This window comes from Amblyomma americanum, chromosome 2 (assembly GCF_052857255.1).
Source record: "Amblyomma americanum isolate KBUSLIRL-KWMA chromosome 2, ASM5285725v1, whole genome shotgun sequence".
NCBI classification, from domain to species: domain Eukaryota; kingdom Metazoa; phylum Arthropoda; class Arachnida; order Ixodida; family Ixodidae; genus Amblyomma; species Amblyomma americanum.
In genome coordinates this window covers 162,974,697-162,997,442 of record NC_135498.1, presented here as the reverse complement: position 1 = coordinate 162,997,442, position 22,746 = coordinate 162,974,697, and positions in this window count along the sequence as shown.

Sequence of the window (22,746 nt, the reverse complement as noted above, 5' to 3'; positions counted from 1 at the left end):
AGAATACATTGCATCCGAATAAATGGCACGGTGTCAAATCTAAAGTTTTCCTTCCTATTTTACATGCAGGCTCTTCGACGGAGACCTTCGGGAAGCCGGGCGGCTGGAGTAGCTCCAATGAGCCCGAGTCCGTCTCTGCTCCGCCCCTCTTGGCGAGGAAGACTCCCCGGATCATCTCGGCGGCACCCTCGCTGCTGGCGCTGACGCGGTCTCTGCCGTCTCCCGGTCGCCTGTCGCCGCCTTCCGACGACGAGCAGCGGATGCTGCCTCCGCTCGACGGGGTTGAAAGCAGTCGCGCCATGACTGGAATCCGTTCGCGCCAGGTGCGGCTGATGCTCTTGATGAAATTGGCGCTCTGACATTACAGGCTTGCACTGATTACACCGAGTGTATCGCGGCAGTATCACGGCTCTGCCGTTTCAACGAAGGCTGCAACGTTTATCATATGCCGCCCGATACGCGAGCACCATAAGCATGCGTCGGACGAATGTGCCGGGAAGGTAAAATCTAAATATCTCTAGCATAAACCAGCACCTTCGAAGGTGAGGTAAGAAATCACAGGCAGCCTCTTCAAGAGCACGACGGAAGAATTAATTTCGGACACGATACTTTCGAACCGCTCTCTTTCCTGTATATCCGCTCAGCACGACGCAACGAGGCAGTAAGCCCACCTCTCAGATACGGTCAACAGGCACCAAATAACCAGTGCACGCACTGGGTCAGTCGCTGGGCTTGCAATTAATTCGGAATGTTAGCACACACACTTGTGCTCCCCATACACGAGAAAGGTGGGCCACTCTTTGTGTCTTCTAGACCAAAGTGTTGCAGCCTTTGAGCGTGTACTCAGCAGGCAGGCGCCCATGACGTGCTCCGTTTGACAATATCTTCACCGTAGCCAGCACAAGCCATACTGTTCAGTAAGGCTTTTCTCACTCGCTTGTCGAAGGGAAAAACCGCGCATTTTTGCAAGAGTTCTGCGCATGCGCAATTTTGAGCCCCAACTGTCCCATTTATTCAACTCTTCATGTTGAGCTCTGTATCAGGCAGTGATGTGAGATGATTCGGGCTGCTTGATTATATAATCCCGCTGCACCTGCTGCAAGCGGCTAGTGCTGTATGCAGTGTTACCGCAAGGAGTAGGCGGTGGCGTTCTTCGAACATTGCAGAAGTACCAGGTAGCCTCCAGAATTGTGCCGACGTGAACTCCGCCCAGTGTTTTGTGGTATCCAATATCTCAAACGCTCCGTTGGTACTGCAGGCAGCTGTTGAGAGAACCGGATATGTTCTCGGCAAACAACAGCCATCTCTTGTTCGTCCTATACGAAGGCGACCGAAAGTCACACACTTCACGAGTTTTTTTAACAAATGGCATGGTTGCAAAACCATTCATGCGGAAGTTAAAACCTATACGGCCTCTATTCACGTGCGATCGCCGCACGTATATTCGGTAAAACTTTTTTTGAAATGCTGCACCTTGATTTTCCTGCGCCCGTGCGCTTTCCAATCGTGATACTATACACCTGACAGGAAGCACGCTCCCAGTTCCAAAAATCAGCCGTCGAAAATAGTCATAGCCCCACGACGGCTTTGTGGACGTCGGCTGTGGTCATATAGCCTTCTATCCTCTGTGAGACCAAGCTGAAGTAGAATGCGCGGGAATCACCTATATCAATGAGTCTATTAGTAAGGCCTAAACCGATGTAACAAAATTGCAAAAATAAATCATCCGAACTAAAACTTATGCTTTCAAACTTCGCTTTGTCACACATCCTGTATACAGGGTGTTGCACCTAAGAGTTTACACAATTCTGAAAACTAGGTTTTTTGAGTTAGAAGAGCGTTTTTATCGGCAAAGCATTATCAGTGGTGTAATAAATCAGAATAAAGCTATGATATGCTAACTAGAAGGCTGGATATAACATTGAATAGCCCACCATAAGTAATAACCATATCAGTTTTTATTTCGAAAACGCTTTTGTACTGGTGATGTGGCCCAAAAACATTTTGCCCATTTTGACAATATACGCGCACTGGAGAGGTTGCTTTGCGTGCAAACTTCTCAAAAGCGCAATGTATTTCGGCGCAATGTACCCAGTATTTGTTGGGCCACAGCGCCGAGGGTAACCGAGTTTTGAAATTCTAAAATCTGATATGTATATTACTTACCGTGGGCTATACGCCTCTCAATAATTAAGGAGCCGCAGTAATTGTTAAAAGTTAACTATTCCATATAACTTATTCAGCCTTGCTATACAGAATTTCTTAACGGTATTGTGATTTATTGTACCGCTCCGAATTCTATGCCCGGAAAACCGCTGTTTTATTTCAAAACGTCATTTTTTAAAAATGGTCTAAAATCTTAGCTGTAACATCTTCTATATGCATATCTGAGTTGGGCCACAGTGCATTGCATTCGCCTTGCCGTTCCTAGTTTGATAGTTTGGCAGGTGTAATGCTCTTTACGGTCAATCAGTCCTGTTGGCAACCAGTCGTATGGCTGCGATAACTCATTTTAACCTAAATTTCCACTCTCAGAAAACCTTTGCTGACAAAGAAGCAATACAGTCGCGGAGCACTTACGTGTTCGGAATCCGCACGACTTCCTTGATTCTAATGAGGTTGTGAAGACGTGCTTGAAATTTAAATGGCAAATTGTCACGTGTTGGCGGCATATAGTGGATACATATGGTTAACTTCTAACCACTTGTCATCTCTGCCTTGTTACGATCAAGGAAACGGAGCAGGTTCCTAACACGCCAAGCGGTACCTGCACCTGGCTACTGAATGTGTCCCTTCCTTTTATTCTTTTATATCTGGTAAAAGATATTTTACTCACACCTTTCAGTAATAAACTTTTCTCGGTTTATATAATTTACCGCGTTATTTTTTCTTTGTAATTGACTCCGAAGGCGCACCAATTTACTAACTTTTCACATGCACGCGAATTAGTTTTCCAATGCCACTCTATCGTAGACAGTCGTTGCCTGCGACTTAAGTGCTATCATCAAGCAAGACACTTCAGTCACCGCCTCTGGTATCGTAGGCGGCGCACAAGAATGCCAACAGGATTAAGAAATAATGAGCAAACAATTCCAGCCCAATAGGGCCCTAAATGAAGCGCCAGCGCTCCACAACGCAGGCCTCCGCCGAGCTGTATGATCTCACCGGTGCCCATCTCATCTCGGCTGAGCCTTTGCCGCCACGGCTGTCAAGGCTTGCGCGCTGCTTCCTGGTGGCGGGTGCCGTTCTGTGCCTGGTGTCTGCTCTGCTAGCCCTGGTGGCATGGAGGCTGGACAGCGAGCCGCTAGGCACCGACCTCGCGCAGAACCTGTCCGGACTGGTGCCCCGCCAGGAAAGGCTCGCCTAAACCGCTGCAGAGGACAAGCGGCCGTCCAGGCCGCGGGCATCGGCAACAACTTCGTGGCGCCACAGAATCTGCCCTCCGCGACGGCGCATCCGGTGGCCGCAGCGCGGAAAGTCGTCCCCGGATTACCGCTGCTACTGTGAACGCTATTTTATAATCTGCACGTTTCCCCGATTTGAAAAGAAAACGTTAGTGATCACGTGCTCTTCATTGAAAAATTGCATTGTTCTTTGCATTATATGATTCAAGATAAAAACAAATAATTCGAGAGGACATTTAAGTGCAACCTTAAGGGAATGACGCGATAGTGTAATTCCCATATATGCAGAAGGTCATTCTCTAATTTACATTCATAGGTCCCCGGGTGTCCTCATATCCCTCCTGACGCAGTGGTACAGCGGTTAAACGATGAACCACTGCCCTGCAATGGTAGGTCCTCAGCGCGGTTGGCCTTGTGCGGCCCAGGTTGCTCTTCCCGAGCGACCAATCATTAGTAAAAATGCCACCTGAAACGGTGGGAAACTTGCTTATTATCCTCTAGGCAGGTTGTCATGACGCCGCCAGGTCACGTGACCTTGGTGGCCTACCTGTCTCATAATTTGCTCTGTGTAGACCGCCTATCAGAGCCATGCCCATGATTTTTCGCTCACTACTTCGATGCAGACAACGCCAACGCGGATGCCAACAACGCCACATGTTGTTCTGGACAACTGGGCCTTTAGCGCTATCGCGTTGATACAAGGCGTCGCTAAGGCGACTGCGTGAAACATTGCATGATTGAAATCTTCGTGCAGCACGTTGCTATTTTCAAAATTCCAGGGGCACTCAAGTCTGCTTAGCGGCAGTAAAGCAAAAACATTTCTCGTGACTGCTGCAGATTACGTAGCTGCGTGTTCATTTCTTTATTCTTTAAATTTGCCGTTTCAAATTCGTGTTCTCGCTGCAACTTCAGCTCTGCCACATCCGAAGACGTGGGTGACGTTGCTTGAGCATCTACTAAGCGCACCAAAGTACTAATTAACAAATTTAAATAATTAACTACTGCAGTAACAATTCATCATTTCCTTTAAATCAATATGTGAATTCAATGACTGAAGTAATATGGTCAAAAACCCAGTTAATCATTTTGGTGACCTAACTGAATACAATTGTATTTACGTATATTTAATTCAGCAAATAACCTCCAGAGTTCTATTAAATTACCTATTAATTTGTGAGGTGATTGACTACATCAAAAAATTAGTTACTGCGTCCAATGTATTAGCCATTTCATTAATCGTTTGGTGATATAATTATTCATTCATGTTAATCACGTAATTATTTAATCAAATATTCTATTTATTACTACTATAATGGATGACTGACATTTCCTGCGGAAAGGCTTTGTCCACACGCTCTGTCGACACACAGTGCCGACAGGTCCCGTGCACGCCATTCATGAGGCCAGAACTGCTTTCGGATTAAAACTGTGGCACTTGTTACATGTAACGCCTTGCATATTCGAATTTTTTCTTTCTTACTGTTTACCGGCCACCGCGCTCGAATTTCGTTGGCACGTTTCCGAGGAACTCCGCTCGCCAGACGGTGGTGAAATCGGTGAGTGGGGGCCTTAGTGCTAGAGTGAGAGAGATAAAGAGGCAGAGGGAAGGCAGGAATGGGAACCTGAAGTTGGCTCCGGTTGACTACGCAGCACTTGAAATGAGGCATTATAAATGGAAATAGGAAAAGGGCGAGGAGCGTTGTCGCAATTTGTAATTCAGCCGTGTCGCTATCGGGAACCAAAACTATGCCTTGCAATGACGTTCGGGCTGCAGTTGAGCGACTGAGTAACCGTTTATTGAAGACGGTGGCTGGAGCGAATGTGGGTCCAGGGCTCCGGAGGCTTCTGTCGACCCTCTGCCGTATAGAAGGAGCGCTTCAGAACCAGCGCTAAATTTGCGCTAAAAAAACGGCACACAAAGGAAGGACACATCTACAAAGACGAGCGCTGCCTAGTCGTCGAGGTATGCACTTGTCAGCGCACGCATTGGTCACTTCCAGTGCGTTGTGTGCTGCTCGCGTGCACAGGCTAGAGAACAGAGCACGCATGACGTTCGTCAAGTATGCGAGAATTGCAATGACTTTCAGGTCTTGACCACGGTCCACACTGTGGTTTTGTCTGGGTCAGCCGCAGGTGTTGAACGTTGGGAGTGTGCAACGTCCCTTACTCAGTGGGCGTACACACTTCCGTAGTGGTGGCCAAGAACTATCTGTGGCAGTAAGTCGGGCGTCATCAGAGGCCGGGTTCCCTTGGTTTAATGCGGTTTTGGAGGAGACACAAGCTGCAAGCTTTGTCATGAGTACTCACTATTTTTTAGCTTCAGCCAAGTTGCTTGTATACCGCATGACGATTGTTGATCGTTAGTGTCTTCATTCTAGTTTCTTTGTTTCATGAGCGCTATTATTTCTTGTTTTTGCGGTTTTCTTTAATGCATAATTTCATTCTCTATGTGCATGTTTGCCTTGAATGTGCACATGTTCTGCTGCTTTGCCTTCGCCGGGCCTCGAGCATCTCTCAATCAAACTACTCCTGTAGCTTTTTGCGGGAGGCCCTATTCCTGCTGGTCTGAAAATAAACTTACTTTCTTCAATTCAGTGGCTCTTTGTCCCCCTGCCACTCCCAAGGTGACTGCCTTCTTTGAGGATTTTCGATGGCGCAAGCGACGTCGTCTCACCTGTCCAGCGGCCCCTTTTGCATAGTATGGTGTGATGCCGTTTGTTTCAGCACCACTCCTTCATTCGTCAGATGGGGGAAACTTTCGAGGCCGAGTCGTGAGGATTACGGCAGTTGGCGCACTTCAATGCAGTTGCGCGGCAGTCACCGCTGTGTGGTGCGGAGCGCCTCGGGCACACGATGTTGTTGCTCAAGTGGCCGATCCTCATGCACTTCCAGTACTGTAGCAGCTCAGGGACGAAAGGCTGAACTGGGTGTCGAATGTGGCCAACCTTCACGCATGATGATGTACATTTACCCTCGCGATTCATCATGTTGCACTTAGACCTTCCGAGGCCTTAAACTTTGATTATTAAGTGCTGTCGGCCGCCGGCTTGATTAAAGTGAGCAGATCGGCGTCACATATTATGATGTCGACGTTTTAAATTACACCCGTCGTAGTGCCGCTGTCTTGGAGGACGACAGGGCGGACGCTGATATTGCCGGGTTTGGTGATGGCGGTCACAATATCTAGTGCGCTCCGCGCCATGAGGTGGGTGGCAATGACGTTTTTATGAGTTTAATCTCACGTCTTTGATCGCTCCCGGTATACGAGTCTTTCAAGATACATTGTGGTGGCTTGCCTGTTCAGCAGGTTCAGGTTGGCGGTTGGTTGCTGTGGCACAAACAAGACGGTATGTGCAGGGGCAATTCGTGCTCTGATCATCATTGAGAGGCTTGATGAGGAGGATTCGCCCTGTCTACGCTTGGCGTTCTTGCCAACGACCTGCATGAACCCGGCGTCGGTCGGAGCGTTATCACTTGGCGCCGAGTACACCTAAGTGCTTCAGCACTCGGGTGGTAGAGGAGCTTTTTCTGGACAGCCGCTGCCAACCCATCTGGCACCAAAGGAGGCCCAGCAGCATGCACTTCCATCGCAGTGACAAAAAGAAAGCAGCGCCTTGCTGGTTATGGCAAAAATAAGTCGTGAGGATGATGATGACGTCCTCAGGCTTAATGACACACACCCACGGCGGGGGATTGAGCAGGGTGCATAGCGAATACAAACGTACTCATGGACAAGGAGCGGAGTATTTTGATCATTTTATGTCTGAGACCAGAATTTGTACAAAAAAATGAGAAATAAAACGAGAAAGAAAAAGCAGTAAATTCTCATTTTAGCAGAGGATTCTACTTTATGCAATATATAGTCGTGAATATAATCGCACACCTGTGAAGGCAGCGTCCTGAAACGAAACTTCATCGTCTTCTCTTTAGTGCTACCGTATTCTAAAAATGGTAAGGTTGCAATCTGGCCAAGGTCATCTTCTAGGTCGAGCTTCACACAGACTCGGCCACCCGGTTGGACTTCGTGAAGCACTAAAAACTGATAGAGTAAATGGAAGTAAAACGCGCAGCTTATTGACAGCATAGACAAAGACATGTACCAAGACGAGAAATTTTGAAGCTTTTTTTAGTCTAGATGAAAAAAAGTACTCCTCCATCATCTGGAAGACGTTGAAATAACGAGCGTTAGTTTTTTGGTAGCCCAGTCTATTGTCCACGCGATGTTTTACCCCGCGATTAGGCTACTTTTCCATACCTCACGGCGAGCGGGCGCATATCGCCTTGTGAGCTGCCGAGTGCTGATGTGACGGCCGCCATACTAAGCCTAACTATAATTAAATATTAACCTATTTAGGCGATATTGGTGTATAACATGTTCTACTCATCGAGCCCGTTACGAATATGACATTAGTTAGATCATGGCATCAACAGTTAATTATAACAAATTAAAATCAAGGCTAGCTATAACTAAATATTGACTTCATTAGTTAATATTGGCATCAAACGTGTTTTACTTATCTAGAGGATTCCAAATATCTGAATTGTTTTATGATGACCTCATTAATTACTGAGTTATAAGTGAATAAATAGTCACGTGGCTAGTTAAGTATGTCACAATATCAGTGACCTCACCAATCAATCAATAACGACGTCACCAATAAATCCTCAGTTGGGTTGCTATATCAATATAATATTAGGGCTGTCATCTTGAATGCCTCGGACTTCGAAAATTTCTCGCCGAAGGGCCATATATCCGTCATCGGTGGCGTACCAAAGATCTGCCCGCACGTGACAGGTGCCCTCACTGCAGCGCTGCACCGGACATTTGTGATGTGCGGCACTTGTTGTGGACGTGCCCAGCGACGGCTGATATCAGAAAACGGCTCCTCGGGGAGGTGAGCCTGCGGTGGAACCACGAAAGTGACTTCGTGAAGTGGACTATGGACAACTGTTTCATTAGCAACCTGTGCGACTACCTCAGCGCAACGGTTCTTCACTCCTTCATTTAACTTTCAATCCCGTGCATTCCTTCGCCCCCCCCCCCCTTCCTTTTTCAACTTATGCCTCATGGCACACTTCTCGAATAAAAAAAAAAGAACCCAAGAAATCGAGAAACGTGATGATTAAGAATTTAGCGGTCGCGCTTCTCATTCAGCTTAGGACCGCGGCCGCGCTGTGGCTACAAATTATGCGTAAAAGTGCGTCATATAGCCGGGGAATGATCTCGATTTAAAATACTACCCTATGCGTGGTAGTCAGCCCGCACCGAATGAAAGTCTTGTGGAAGTTGGCACCCGACTCGTGTTTTCATAGCCTTGCAAGTTATCGCCGCAATTTTCAAACTCATAGACTACGATTTAAGGAGGGAATCGTGCAAATCATAACGTGGCACGGGGAAAACGTGCTACATGTCGCTCATCTCGACAGCGACATACAAAATTCCTGTCTACAGTGTCCGCGTTTACTTGAGAGAGCCGGCACAGTGCGCTAAACACTCGCTTCGGCAGAGATAAGGATCATTCAATCATAGTTCACATTTCGATAAATGTTCTTGCTACCCTTAATGAAGAACACCAAACTTCTTTTCACAGGACAAGGAAAACTAAAAATACCCGCCATGGTGGCTCAGTCGTTAAGGCTCTCGCCAACTGAGCCGGTGTACACAGGATCTAACCCGGCCGCGGCAGTCGCGTTTCGATGGAGGGGGAACGCAAAAGGCGCCCGTGTGCTTTGCGATGTCAGTGCACGTTAAAGACCGCCAGGGGGTCGAATTATTCAGGAGCCCGCCACTACGACACCTCTTTGTTTCTTTGTTCTTTCACTCTCTCCTTTATCGCTTCTTTTACGGCCTGTCACAAGTTTGATGCCAATGCTCTCTGCTCAGTTTTTACGTTTACTCTTTCACCTTCTTGCTGAGCCGGGCCAGACGTAATTTCAGCCTACGGTTGATTTGAGCCAACGCTAGTGTAGACTGCCGTACTCTTCGAGCATATAGGCCCCAGTAAAAGCAACGCGTACCATACCTGGGTTAGATGTCAGCAAAGCCTTCGACAACTGAAGGGTTTAGCCCAAATGAATTTCGGAGCGCGTACGTACGACTATGTCAAAAGATTTCTAAGCTACAAAACAGCCACTCTGCATGTGGACAGCTTAAAAAGCGATAACATTACACTTGGAATGAGAGGCACCCCGCAAGGGGTTGTTCTCTTCGCTTTCCTGTTTAATGTGGCTATGAAGAACCTACCCAAATTAAATTAAGTGACACATATGGCATCAAGCACTCCATCTATGTGGATGACATCACCATCTGGACGCATCAGGGCTGGATCCACCTCATACAAGGTGCCCTGCAGGAGGCAGCCGACAAAGTCCAAGGATACGTCCAAACTAAAATTCTAACAGGCTCACCGAACAAATCCGAGTAACTCATCATTCGAAACAAACACAGGGAGCCAAGAGTGGACGGATCGGCCGACACCATAAACCTCACTCTCAACGGCTACAGCATAGAATGTCAAGACTGTCAGGGTCCTTGGCATGCTGGTTCAAAGCAATGCGCAGAATACCGAGGCTATTCAGCGGCTGAAAACAACGTATAAACAGAATGGGGGCTGAAGAAGAGAATCGCTATGAGACACGGGGGCATGAAGGAGCTTGACCTCTGTAGGCTCACAAAAGCGTTTCTCTCAAGGGAAATCGCATTATTCGGCAAAAGGACAGGAAAGCAATTGAAGTAATTCGTGGTGCGTACAGGGTGGCACTGGGTATATCCAGTTTTGCCAGCAACAATCTACTAAAACTTTGGGTGCACAATACCCTCGACGAGCCAACTGAGGCAAATAAAACTGGGCAAAGAGAACGCCTGCTGAGAACGGACGCTGGGCGATACATCCTACGCGATCTCGGCCTTCGCCCTTGACACGGCAACTTAGCTCACAGTCCTTCCTGAAAACAGAAGCCTGAAGCTCAATGGCAAAACTTTAGCGAAAAAACATGCCACCGGGACCACATGATACAGACGAATTGCGTAGTCGGAGGCCGTAGACAAACAGTATGTTGATGACCTCTGTGCAGTGTAGGTGTACGCGGCCAAGCAAGGCCCTGAGAGCTGCAATTTTTGCGTGATTACGGCTTATTTCAAAATTATCAACGTAGCGACAATTGTCCACTCCATCAAAGACGCAGAGGAGGCAGCCATAGCACTGGCCATTAGAAATCACCGAACGAAGACAGTCATTAGTGACTCAAAACACGCGATCACTGGCTATCAGAGGAGCAGGGCGGGTAAACTCACCACGTACGTCCCAACTCAAAAATTACACATCTTCTTCCACCAGCACCGTGGTATGGGTGCCAGCAAATTACGGCTGCTCAGGAAACAAGAAGGCGGACGAATATGCCCGAGGCCTAACCAACAGGGCCGTCTGCACAAATGGGCCGCCGGCGGAGCCATCCACCACACACAACGAGGTTACAAACAAATAGCGAAAACAGACACCTTTTCCCACGCACACACCCAGAGATTACCGGGGCCCAAGTCACGGCTCATCGAAGAGCTCAGACAAAAAATCTTATAGGCCCCTATCGATTGGCCTTAATTACAAAAGGTGAAGTTAATCATATTTGCCAAATTTGTGACAAAAACCTTAATGCAGATTATGACCATATTCTCTGGGGATGCGAGGGAGATCCTCCAGAAAGCTCCTGCAATATCTCTCAGCTGACAGCTGGGAAAAGATAATACGCCGTGAAGACAAATGTTTAAGTACAAGCCAACATCGCACATTGTATCCTCGAGGTCGCCCCTTCATGGAGGCCACCTGGGGCGGAAGTTGGCTAAAGACGAGAGAAAAGCCTGATAAAGTTTATTCCTCCTCCTCCTTCACGACGTGGTTCGGGTGTACACCAAGATATGTGAGACAGTTACTGCGTCATTTCCTTTCCTCAAAACCAATTTTTGATTTTTCAAGAAAACTAACGAGCGAAATCTCGAAAGCCACAGCTGTTGGAAACCGCCTGCATGCCTGAAAGGCATAAGCGTGGTCTCGGTAACACTTCCAAGCCTCGACTGTCATTGTGAGTAATGGTGAAAGATACCAACGGCACAAGCACACAAAACAAAAGGAAGCATGCAACTTACCGCTTACTAAGAAGTTTCGTTTATTGGGCGCTGGACGTATAATACACATGCGAGGAAATATCTTGTCTTTCTCACCTGCATTTATACTTGTGCCGTGCCAAGAAACTACTTTTATTATAGATCGCCACATTGTGTCCTTTCACCTCATTTTGTGTGCGTGTGCCGTTGCGCACCATCAAGCATAACCAACTTCCCAACAATAAGTGCTGCTATTGTGAGGACCACTCGATTGAAATGTTACTATATGTTTCATATGCATGCGTCCGGCCTTGTTCTGGGTTCTCATTGATGCACGGTTTGTCAGATCACTGTTTCATTTAAGACTTAATTTCTAAACTTGCGCATGCCTTTTTTCGCTGGTTTTTTCCCGTGGTTGTCATGACCTGTGCTCACGCACGCGTTCTCTTTTGGGAGTGTGTTTGAAAATAAAACTTCGCAGCTGCTGTAAAGCTCTTCTCATCTGCACTTTTCCGTCTCATCTTATCTCATATTATCTCTCGGTGGAGTTGGTTTGATTTGATCAGCCTACTTAACTAAATTTCAATCTCTAAGGAGGCCACTCATGTGGGAAACGCTGTTCTTGAGAGTGCTTCATAATTTTTTGGTTCATTCTCGTCATCTGTGCCAGTGAGCTAAGCGGCGTACGTACATATTCAATACGACAGCGCATTCAACATCTTCCAACGAAATGGCCGTGGGTCATGTCCTCGCTTACACCGGCGTCATATTTCCAGCAGTTGTAGCGGCACATTTTAGTTCCAACTCAGTTATCAGGCGCTAGCGCTCATTGCTCACTGTTCTTGTAATTACATAGTGCTGTGAGTGAGTTGTACGAGAAGGAGGCGGGGAAACCAGAGGGATTCCGCGTGAATGCTCTGTCACTCTATACCTGTTCCATTCAGAGAGCAGCGCCAGAAGTTGACTGGCCTGATTTGACTGCAGCTCTCTCAGCACACACTGTTTTTCCAGTGCTCATCCGTGCCAACGATTGCAGAAACAGTATCCGGACGTAACCGAACGGGCGTGCAGGGAAGAAAACCACCGACCACCCTTCATGGGCGCTACCAGAGCACAAGATCGAAATGGTAAGCCTTGAGTCTTTCAGTACTCGTCATCCACGGATAGCAGGCTGCTGGCGCTGGTGCGGAGAATGGAGAAGTGACGATTGATCTCGAGCTAACAGCAGAACGCTCACTAGTTCGAGCAGTCGCTTCCTAGTAGTGCCAACGGCCAGAGGGCTAACGTCGTTATTTGTTATTTTTTGATGGCTAAATTAAGTAGGTAATCCCCCCGACGAACTACACTCGTCGAACTGCGCCGACGTCGCCGTGGGAACATTCTTTCTCTCTTCTCGTGCTGCAGCAGGAAATCATGCACAGAAAACGGCTGATATTCTTTTAGAACTATTTTTTATGTGCTGGAGCAACACTGCGGACTACGAAGTATGTTAGATTGCAAGTTTTCTTCACCACCTCAGGTTCATCGGCTCCGTTGCTTGATGTCTCTAGATTTATACCACCTGACTCCCCGCTTCTTCTGTCTTCACTTGAATTCCACAGCTTTAAACTGAGGGAACATCGGTTACCCAGTTATGTTGCCTTCACATTACGTGCCTTGCCCACGCCCGTTCCCTTTTCTTGCCTTTGACTAGGAGATAATTACCTCGCGTTATTTGCCTGACCTATCCTGCTCTCCTGCTCCCTCTCAACGTTACATCTATCATTTTACTTTCCATTGCTTGCTGCTCTGTCCTCATTTTCAGTTCAAAACCTTTCGTTAGCCTCCACATCCAGCCGCCGTGGTGGCTAAGTGGTTATGGCGCTCGGCTGCTGGCCCGAAAGGCGCGAGTTCGATCCCGGCCGTGGCGGTCGAATTTCGATGGAGGCGAAATTCTAGAGGCCCGCGTACTGTGCGATGTCAGTGCACGTTAAAGAACCCCAGGTGGTCGAAATTCCCGGAGCCCTTCACTACGGCGTCTCTCATAGCCTGAGTCGCTTTGGGACGTCAAACCCCCATAAACCAAACCAAACCTCCACATCCGTTTTATTGGTGACGGCTGCAAAGATCAAACAGTCTCAAAATTTCCTCTTGAGGTATTTGCAAACTGCTATTCATGAAGTGCGAGTGCCAGCCAAATGTTCTCCATCCTATTTTTTCTTATCCTTTAGCTATTTAGCGCTTGTAGTTCCGACAAGCGGCCACTGCTTGCACTTCGCAGGTGTAATCCTTCGCCATTTCAATTGCTTCGCTAGCTATCTAAAGTTTCTTCCAACGCTACTCAACTTTATTTTTCTTTATTTTAAATTTCAGATCCACCATTCTGCCTGCACCTCAAGGTACTTCGTCATGTTAAGCAATTCGTCCGACGACTTGCTTCATACTCTTCAGTTGATCCAATGAGTGACTTCGCAGGAGAATGTAACAGTATAGCGGAGTATATCAGAGCGTCGTATTGAATGTACCATTACAGGTACAAGTCAGGATTAAAGCGGCAAACATACCTCAAAGAAGGTTTCCCAGCCAATCGCGTCGTCTGCTTGCCACGAAGTCACGATTAAACTCGTAACAGGGTATCGCTGGTGGCTGACAGGTGCCTCCGTTGTGATTAATTGTGGTGTATGGACGATCGGTCGACACCATCGACTAGGGGTCCTCACTTAAGTGGCGTCAAATTCTCGGTAATATATTCATTCTATTTCGCCTTTGAGTACAGGCGAGCACCGCGTAATCAGTTATTTCGCCGCGGAATACCATTCTCATAAATATAAATGATACAAGGGATTTGCTTATGTATTATATATTCATTTGAAACGCGCCTGAGGTAAGACATATATACAAAGGTGGTGGCGTGAAGAGCTTTTTTTTATAAAGAAAACCACTTTCGAATATTAGTCGTGTTACCTTAACCCACACGACCGATCAAAAAATTAATAGAAGTTAGCAATTCACAATTTAATTCGGAATGGCAAGTACGATCATTTTGTTGGAGCAACACCGCTAAAGTCAAAACTCAAGAACGAAGCGGCAAATATCGTTCTGAGGAGCCGCTACACCCAATGGCGTCGGATGATTCTCCTCCTTGCCCGACTCTCCCCCTTGACAGATCTCCTTAGACTTGCTAGCGTGAAATCGCAGTGGATGGCAGATGAATCGGGAACAACGACGGTTTAATCGGGTTAACCAGGACCTCTTGGAAATAGATCGAAGCCATTGGCTTTGAGGGGCATCTGACACTTTCTTCTTGAGTTGCATCCGACAGTAGTGCAGAAAATTTTGCAAGACAAGACTCACAGCTGTGATGGTTACATGACAGTTTCTTCCTAAATAACACCGAGGCTATTGAGAGGTACACTGCATGCATGAGAGAGCAGCGTTTTATTATTTTGGCCGATCTTGTTTTCTAGCCCGGAAAAAACATCGCTACCTTGAGTGGTATTTGTTAGCAAATGCATAAACAGACAATATTTAAGATAAAAGTGGTTTAATAATTGTATAGAATTACAAACAACTTGAAGACAATATGCAATAATCTTGAACATCTAGGTTGAAGAATACCGAGGCATAATTGTCAGACTTCACTTTTTTCTCTGCATAAAGCAGATAGCTAAAAGAAAAAATCTACAATAAAATCACCCTATAAAGCAATAAATTTTATGTTTACAAAGTTTTCAGCTTTTTGTCACAACAGTTCTCGCATAGAACAGCATTTCCTTCTTTTCAGTACACTACTTTAGCTAACGTGATCCAGCTCTTTCCAAAGTTTTAAATACGCCGCAAGTCCACATCACGCATTCGCACTCGTCAAAAATAAGCTCATTTTAGTGCACCAAACTTAGCCAAGAGCACACACCCGTTGGCGCGCTAGCTTCTGGAGTAGTGGGAATAAGTGGCACCTTAGGCGAAGCAGCGTCGTCAGCTGGAAATTAAAAGCGCGACACACACAATGGATCGAGACGTTTCATCGGCGCCGTTTCGCTGGATGGATGGGTGGAAGGTAGGAGCATCCCCTTTGAAACGGGGCAGTATTTGTTGCCACTATGCTCAGTTTTTCCTTTATTTTTGTTTACTCTGCTGTAAGCTGTTAATACAATTCGCCATTTGCTTTAAAAAAAAACGTCTTCCTACACTTTAAAACTTATGTCACCTCTCTGCTTTTGTGCCACCAATTCTCCAATTGCTTTTTGCTGATTTCCACCGCAGATTTATTTACATGACTATTGTTATCTCTAAAACCCTAAAGCCTCAGGAAGAGTTGCCTGCATCGACATCGGGATGGATACCATCGCATATTAGGATGAGATGTTCTATTGTTTCTACAGATTTACCACACACAGCACATGTGTCATCTTCTTCGTTAAATTTTTTTCTGTAGCTGCGCGTTTTAAGACACCCTGGCCTAGCTTCAAAGAGGAGCGCACTGCCTCTTGAGTTATCATAAAACGTTTCCTTCATGATCTGCGTTTTCCAGCATCGATATAGTTCTACACTATGCTTATTTTCCATTGAATCTATCCAATATTTACCTTCGACGTTTTTAACCTGTCGTTTAATGCTCTTTCTTTCTCCTTCCTCGTCTCTGGAAAACTTACTGGCCAGCTTTCTGGTTCGATTCCGCCACTGTGTGTCAACGCTCTTTCTGTACAGGTATTTAAATACCTTAGCTACTCCGTCTTCCAGCGCCCTCCGACGGAATGTTGTGGGAAGGCCAGCTGCCGTGGTACCAGCAGGCTGTGCTACGGTGCCTGCAGCTGGGTTCCATTCCACAGCACATCGCCGTCATGCCTGACGGCAGTAGGCGTTTCGCCAAATGTACTGGCACCGACCTGCACCGCGCTTACGTCTTCGGGACTCGACTGTATGAGCGGGTAAGCAGAATTTATTAGCGTTACCACTGATTTCTTAAATTTAAAATAAATGTATTGCTAAGCGTGTAACCTGCCCGAGAGCATTGAGGTGTGCCGTTGTATTTATCTAGGTCGTTTCCAACCACCTTTTTTGCATCCGAGAAAATATCTGTACCTGAACTTTACTACTTTGTGCCTCTATCACAACATGCGGCACACCGCAGGATAAATTGAATTAGCGAAACTTGTGCTCAGGAAGAGCATCAGCGTTTGACCACTTCAGCCGCTGATTCAGCAGCTGTAGCCGCATGGTCCTGCTCAACAACAGTTTGCGATTTCATTTTATCCAGGGCTGTACTACATGCGGAATAACAGTTGTTGCTTGAATTCTTGAAAATGCTGAGTGAATGGAACAAACCGACCACGCACAAAGACTGTTAATGCTTTGAGAGAAACTCGGGGTCGTTTTCTATTCGACCAAAGGCCCCGATAAGGGCAGCTAACATGCATGGACTAAATCCAAACATGCATAGCCGAAACACGCACCGCTCTGGCGCGACGATGTTACCGTTCTTGAGCTTCTTTAGATGTTCATAATTTCGGCGTGGCATTTCTTGTTGATTTTTTCTGTTTTCTTTTCAATTTCTTCACTAAGTTTAGCACGAGCGGTTATTACATTACATTCTGAAAACGTTTACTTGTATACACCTCCACAGATCGAGCATATTTAGCATTTAAAAGTATTTCGTTCATAGACATGGAACTCAGAACAATGCCTACTGTGCTCTGCAAAAAGCACATTACCGTGCCGCTTCTGGTCAGCTCGTAAGCGGAATTCTGGACCTGTAGAACCAGACTTTTCTGGAGAACCAAGCCTTCTTGCAGCTACCTTGACGATGCACCGTGAATAAGCAAGGCAGTTGTAAAATAAAGAATAGGAGCGGGCAAGAGCCCTCTTCGGCCTATTTAAGAACATATTCAATGCTGGCATCTCAGTGCCATAAATTAAAACAAGAAACATGGGTCCCGCTCGGAAATCCATGCATAGCTAATTTGTGGAGCACGCAAATAAAAAATGCAAAAAGAATACCCTAGCCTGTGAAAAAAACAACGCACTCTGCATGACAATTATGTCCGGGCAGTGCAGGCTACTCACGGATTGAGCATTGATCGCGTTCTGTGCCTTTGTGCACAGAACGCGATTTCAGCGTCTGGTAATGCAGAAAGAAAGTCAAAGCGGGATGAAGGAAAGGCTGATAGGGGGTTAACCGGAAGGAGGCAGCGATTTATGAAACTGCGCTTGGGAAATGAAGGGGGTTGTAAAGGTGAAAAGAGTTATGAGAGCTGAGAATGAAATGAAGATAGTGTAACAGAGGCTTAGGTGATCGCTCAGGCGGCGGCGAAACAGCGTCTGGTGTGTAGGTCAGCAGGCTCTCGCTCTGAGCGATTGCAGTGCGGCTACGCTAGTGCCCATCTTCTTCACAATTGCCCCGGGGAGAAAAGTAGCTATCATGGCGACTAATAGTGCCGATAACGAAACCGGGTCGTAGTACGGCATGAGTCGCTGGACATGCACAGTCTCTTGGAAACGTCGGCGGCCTGAGGATGTGTGCTCCACGACGCGGTAGGGGCCGTGGTATTTCGAAAGAGGTTTCACTGAGATCCCGGGAGCAGTGGAAGTGATCCACAGCCCTGCAGACGAGTGAACCGGATGTGAAATCCGTGTCAAGCCTGCCTTCGTAATGGCGGTGCTTTTGGCGCCCCTGAGTGTCCGCCGTGAGCGACCGTGCAATCTGGCGGAAGTGTTCTACGTGCTGGTCAGCTTCAGAAGCAGTTGTACACTAAGATAAGGCAGGCCAGTACGGGAGATCTTTGTCAATGGGAGAGGATGGACGCCGGCCGAAGAGCAGAAGAAATGGGGAGAAACCGATGATCAATAGCAACCATGACCCAGCGGTTGCTAACACTGGTGTATGGCAGAGGGCCGTATAAATCTATGCCAACACGGTTGAAGGCGTGGGCGCACAATGTAGTGTCTGCAACTCTCCAGCAGCGTGATGAGGCAGTTGCTTACGGCGTTGGTTGGACGGGCAGCAGCGTACTTACTTGAGGATGAAGTTATACATGCCGCGTCAGTAGTACCAGAGACGGATGAGAGTGTACGACTTGAATACGCCAGCGTGGCCGCTTTGCGGGTAAGCGTCCAAACAAGTGCAGATTTGGAACCGGAGATGTCGGAGAATGTCGAGAAGCCATTTCCATCCATCAGATTTATAGTTGCACTGATAAAGCAGATTATCACGAATTACAAAATGTGAAGCTTGGCGACGAAGGGCGCGGGAGACTGGAGTCATAGACGGGTACGAGAGAAAGTCAAGAAGAGAGACAATCCACTGGTCTTCGCGCTGCTCTGAAGGCATGCAGAAGGTGGTGAGCGAAGGCGCAGCGGATTGGAGCGGGGAGAGGCTGGAAATCTCGGCCTGTAGCGGGGAGCGGGAGAAGGCATTAGCGTCTTGATGCTTGCGGCCAGACCGATAGAGGACACGTATGTTATATTGTCGTAGACGGAGAGCCCATGGAGCCAGGCGACCGAAGGGATCTTTTAGGAAGAAAGCCAACATAGGGAATGGTTCTCGGCGACCACGTCAAGAAGGCGGCCATAGAGATAAGGTCGAAATTTGCCAAGTGCCCATACAGTGGTCGCTTGCATGGCAGTGCGATGGCAGTGCGCGTGGGCTAATGCCCTTCTTCTTCACGATAGTAAGGATTTCAGACGGGTGGATGAGATTAGGGAGTTCGCGGAAGAAAATTGGCTGCAGCTGGCGCAGTAAGCTTAATTAGAGACATGTGAGAGAGGCCTTTGTCCTCAAGTTGCGTAGTCACGTTGATGACGATGATGATGGTCAGAGACTGAGCGCATAGAAACGGCCTGTACCATGCCCTGGGCTGTTTTCATCCCTGCCCGCTTTCCAAGATCATTCTCGGACTGTGCCTGCAGCGATCTTCATTTCTGAAGGAATCCCAGACATTAGATCGATTTCCTTACATAAACCCATAATCTATGGGTTTATGTACATTTCACCAATACTCAACTGGTACCCCGCTGTCGTTTTCTGAATTTCCCTTTACATGGCGGTTGCGGTTCGTCATTATGCAGCCTATCCACGGGGCGCGATCTGGGACAGCCACGTGAGGCGACATATATTCGCTCGTTCGAGTCTTGCGTGTAGTATTCTGGCATAAATTGAAGGCGGAGCAATAGCTATATCATGACGTGCATAAATACCTTAGCTCACACTAAAGTCGCTCAAGAGTCACTCTGTGCAAACTGCGCTATTTTCCTTCTGAAATATTATTAACATTGCTCTTATTTGGCCCGCTTATTATGAGATGTGTCGCTGGTGCCTGGGGACCGGCGTCCAGCGAATGACGGCATTCTTCATGGCAGCGCGACACTTGCAGCGCAGCACATTCGAGAAGGCCGCCCTCCTATCCGCGGTAGTCGGCACTTGGATGGAGAGCTTGCAAAACCTGTGAGGCACATGAATTAAATGACGCGCGGTACGATCCAGTGCGCTCTTCACTCACAGAATCCCAGGACAAACGCCTGGCCATCAACGGCCAAAAACCGGAAGGAACATTTTCAGACACCGGCTAAGAAGAGAACTGCAGCACTACACTTCGAGTTCTGGCAGTCCATGATTGTTGTGGCTCCGTTTAGCGACAAAAATTTCTAATTAATTTATTTCAATCAGTGATAGCAGAGACAATGGGCGAAAGCCATTTGAGAGCCAAACGACTTCACTAAAGCTCTCAGCGTGTTCTAGAACGCAGGCAGCAAAGGTATCAAATATTCACCATAGTTCGCATGTAAGCGAAACATTCGCAACAACTTAGCGTGAACAAGAAAAAAGTACCATTCTAGACAACACTCTATTTATTTTCATTCTTTCTTGTAAACAACTTTTTGGCAAAATTCTAGCGAAGTATTCGTATAGGAATCTACTAGAGTTAGCAATGAGTATGATAAATTCTGCTCACGATAATTTGCTAGCGGAGAGACTATCTTTCCTTGTTTCGCATGGCGTGTTGTACCTGGATGCGTGTTTGCTTCTAAATTAGGTCATTCATGAAGGAGCTTTTGATTTTCTTTTAACTCACCTAGGAAAAAGTACAGACTCAGCTTACTCTTCTAGATCAGTCACACGTATTACATTTTCATCTACTTAAGCTCCACCTTAAGGAAATGACGCGATACAGTTAACGAGCTAATGACCATACATGCGGAATTGGTCGTTCTCAAATTTAAAGACATATGCCCCTGAGAACCTTCTTACCCCTACTTCCGCAATGATGCATCGGTTAAGAAATCTTTCACGGCACTCCTATGGCAGGTGCCGCCACCTATTGGTCTTGCGCGACCCAAATTTCAGCTTTACTCGACCCAACTTGCTCTTCGCGAGGAACGTCTCGCGATCAACCAACATTATTACTGCGACCTGCCAAAATGTTAGTTCGCTCACAACTCGGTGGGTAGGTTGTGAAGACCCCACATGGTCATGTGACAACCAGCTTGAGCACCTAGGCTGCTTCTTTGGGGGTGGCTGCATAAGCCTGCCTACGCCACCCTATTTATCGCTCAAAACTCCGACAACGCCGACACCGGATTCTCTGAGTGACGCAGCCTTTAACGCGATAAATTACAGGTATCTGAATTACACGGAACAATATGTAGTGTTTCAGCAAACCAATTCGGCAATACATGGATGTTTTCAAGATTTATACGGTTTGCGCATCCTCATACCAACAATTCATCACTTTTTCTTACACATTACTACTTTACAGTGGTATAACTACTCATTAACATCCGTCTCGGTGCATCCATACGACTGCAAAGGGCAAGAAAACATAATGGGTTTTACAGAAACATCGTAGCTGAATGCAGATTCTTCCTAGCCTGAACCTGGAACAAGAGCCTGTACGCGGCAATCATTCTGCCCTTATTTCATTTGGCCGCCATTCTTCCAGCACTCACTCGTGACTCGGACACCTATGAGGCCAATGAAATTGCTTTGAAACTGGGTAGTGTGCAACGAGCGGTTCAGAATGATAAATGTAACTTTAGCCTGACTGGAAAGCGGTTCATTGAGTTCAGCTTGAAATAAGAAGAAACAATAAGGTGCGACCAGATGATCTAATAATTGAGATGATTGTGCGGTTGGCTACGAGATAAGGGTAATGTCATCATCATCACCAGCCTCACTACGCCCTCTGCAGGGCAAAGACCTCTCGCAGATGTCTAAAGTTAAACAATGGCTAATGTATAACGGTGTAATTTTAGCGCTACTGATGGGATCAGAGAATTTGGGGATCTTACGACTACAAAATCTGAAGCAACAGAGCGACGGCAGTTGGCGCCTGGGCAGAAGTTGCAGTGAAAGAGCTTTAGTTCCACTAATCTGAATTAGAGTTGCAGCGATGGGATGCTTACGAACTTTTCGCAATTAATAATGGTTTTGAATGAAAAACGATTTTTTTTCTGTTGATAATTTTGTCCTTCCTTCGTCTTTCATGGCACCGTTCCTTCTCCGGTGTGTGAAGGAGGCGAGCGGAAATCATGCGCTTTGGGTATTATCTCAGAGTCGATTTGGAGGGGCGGGTTGACAACGCTTGGTGTTGAACTTCGAACTGTCGGTGCGCTGGAAATGCTTCCGTCAGAGTTCGCGCAACGGCTGGCCACGCTAGAGATTGCCACTTCGGGCGGATTCAGGAGTGTGTTCTCGTTTTCTAGTGTACCTGTGTGTGGTCTCACGAATAGGGTCGAATCTTGCCCGAGAGGATTGGGGCCAGGGCCGAGGTTGCTCTAGTATTTTCTGTTATTGTTACTGGAACAGTTCGTAGCGCGCAGAGGGACAGCTCAAATACTGTCTTTGTCTGCACACTTATAACACAGTTACCCTTTAAAGTAAGCATAGCGTGATGAAAATCCTAGAGCCTAACGGAAGCATTATATTTAATTTTTACGCTGTCCGCCGACACGGCCATGTTTTAATTGCATCCAGGACGAAGGTTGCTTAAGCGCATAGCTGAAACCGGATTCGAAGACATATCGAAAGGAGCATTACGGCGGCTGCTCAAGTGCCTTAAAAGCCACCAAAAGGACACTCAAACATTATTCGTTGAGAAATGCCTTCGAAAAACAAGAATAATATGTTGTTCTGAAACCAATGCTGCAGCTGTCTGATGATCACTGATGAAGGTCCTGGCGCACAGCAGGTCACGCTGAACCTGAATGGTGTAGGTAGATATTCTAAAGTTCACAGAGTTCACAAATTTATTGAATCTTCAGCCACCCCTA